The following is a 2859-nucleotide window of genomic DNA, read 5'->3' as shown; positions in this document are numbered from 1 at the left end:
TTACATATACATTTAAATATACATTTCTCTAGACTTCATATATAAATATTTATGAATAAAAATATAAAGGAGAAATCATCTCCCTTATATTTCCAGAGATGTTCATTTTAAGTATTCAATGCCCATTACCTAATAAAAAGTTTTCTTAGTAATCTACAAATAGAAAAAAATTTTCCTGAATATGATAAATATCCCCGTAAAAATATTACAGATATTTCTTAATATTTTAAATATTTTCTAACATTCCCTAATTTCTAATATTTAAAAGCTTAGAATAAAACAAGGATGTCTGCTATTACTTCTACTTTTTGACATTGTTTTTTCAACATCACTACTTATATCAATAATTAAAAATAGCTCTAAAATTTGTAAGGATTGAGATAAAACTATGCTTTTTATGTAATGTTATTTCCAACTCAAGCAACTAAAAAAGTAAAACACAAGACAAATTAGGAAGTAAACGTAGGTATCTAGATGAGAATACTAACATTGGTTTCGCTTTGTGTCCCCACTCAAATCTCATTCAGAACTGTGGTCTCCATGTGTCCAGGGAGGGCGGTGACTGGATCATGGCGGTGGTTTTCCCCTCATGCTGTTCTCACCGCGGTGAGTTCTCATGAAATCTGACGGTTTCCTAAGGCAGTTTTCCCTGGTCTCTCTTGCTCTTCTTCTCTCTCCTGCCATCATATAAAGAATGTCCTAGCTTCTCCTCCATCTTCTACCACGATCGTAAGTTTCCTGAGGCCTCCCCAGCCATGTGGAACGGTGAGTCACTTAACCTCTTTCCTTTATGAATTGCCCAGTCTTGGGTATTTCTTTATAGCAACGTGAAAACAAACTAATACAAATAGTATAATAACAACACATCCAACAAAAGGAAATCCATGAATCCACCTAGGAAATGTGTGTGGGCTGTGGAAATGGGGCAGTAAACTTCTAATATCAATAAAGTAGAATATATTTTTAATCTACAAAAAGACATGTTTTACTATATAAAAATTGTTATTCTTAATATATAGCTCTACAAAAAGGATCTGAAAAAAGTGGAAAGATAGAACCTGTTCTAGAAAGGGAAGAATCAACAGTGCAAGGATATCATTTCTCCCCAAATTCACTTTTAAATTAAATGTCTTCCCAGTGAAAATCCCAGTGGCAAATTAAAACACTGGTTCAAAAGTTCATCTACTGAAAAAGTGTAAAAATGTAATTTTTTAAAAAAGTAAAATATTAATTATGTTAAATATTAAAAACAGATTAAAAATATGCTACTATGTTAAATGTTATAATCAATGAGTAGCAGTAGAATAAATGAATCTCATTTTTTTCTTAAATGAATTTAGATTTTCTATAGTAGATACTTATCTTTTTAATTTTATTTGAAATATTATTAACAGAAATCTAAAGCAATAAAATATCTTTATTTCATGAGATAAAAATTAAGATACAGATTCAGTAATTAATAAAAAGCATTTAATTTAATTACAGAACACAATTCATAATGAATGGTTAATGTAAAAGTTTGTGAAGCATTCAAATTTGATGAAATATTTTAGAGAACATTCTCTGTGTAAGACATCTTTATAGTGATACGATATTCCTAATAATATTAAAATGTTGACAATCTTTTATATGGATGAAAACTATAGATTTTCCTATTAAGAATGATTTCAAGTTTATAAGAAGTTATATCAAAATACATCTATATTAATGAATAATTAGTATTCTCTGTGAAAGTGTAGCTTTAAGTAAAAAACTACTCAAAATTTATTCCCATGTTTCTTGATCTCTCAAATATTTCTTGTTTGGACAATTTATATAAGTCAAAATAAATCAAGAAATTAATTCAGAATAAATGTCATATAGAACAAGACCACTTATTATATCATTTAAATCCTCTCAAATCCTCTCTCTGCTTTCTATTACAATTAAATCTTCAACTATTTAGGTATATTATACATTTTTGGTATCACATTTTGTGACCAAAGATTTTTAAAATTTTTGTATTATGTAAATATAAGTAAAATGAGACACTCTTTTTAGTTATCTTTATTGTAAAATTAATATTCTTAAAGAAACAAATGAGCAAAGAAAGAAAAATTATATGTAAATAGGAAATAAGATATATTTTTAATGAGGCAAAGCTAGAAAGCACAAACAGTGGTATATAAATCTGCAGTATTTAAACATGTAGTAGGTTAATAGAATAGACATGACTCTAAAACTGAAATAAGCAGAGACAACAGGATATACATAATAGGCAAGGAACATTGACCTCCTCAGATAATTAAGACAAAACTATTTATTTTGTGCCAATTATATCTCAGTCTGACCTTGGGGTCTGGTCAGGCTCCCTTGACAAGCTATTAGATTCCTTTTCAGATATTCCAAAGGGCATCCAGGTTTCAGAAGCTGACAGAGAAGAATATCGATATCAAGAACCAATGGAATATATCATAGCTGAATCATGTCACAAGATTTAGGAAACAAGATGCTGACAAGGGTATTGTATTAGGCAGCAAACTGGATCAGATGCCTGAACTGAATATAAACTTTAGATTTTATTTAAATGTCTTAGGAGATGATAAGAGTATCCTGGGCTGTATTACTTCATTCTCATGCTGCTAATAAAAACATACCTGAGACTGGATCATTTATAAAGGAAAAAGGTTTAATTGACTCACAATTCAACATGGTTGGGGGGACCTCACAATCATGGTTGTAGGTGAAGGAAGAGCAAAGGCACATCTTACATGGTGGCAGGCAAGAGAAGCGAGAGCCAACTGAAGGGTGAAGCCCCTTACAGAACCATCAGATCTTGTGAGAACTCACTCACTGTCACAAGAACAGTATGGGGGAAAC

This window comes from Colobus angolensis, unplaced genomic scaffold (genome assembly GCF_000951035.1).
Source record: "Colobus angolensis palliatus isolate OR3802 unplaced genomic scaffold, Cang.pa_1.0 Scaffold98, whole genome shotgun sequence".
In the NCBI taxonomy this organism is placed as follows: Eukaryota; Metazoa; Chordata; class Mammalia; order Primates; family Cercopithecidae; genus Colobus; species Colobus angolensis.
The sequence above is the reverse complement of the archived record's forward strand: the minus strand, read 5'-3'. Positions refer to the sequence as shown.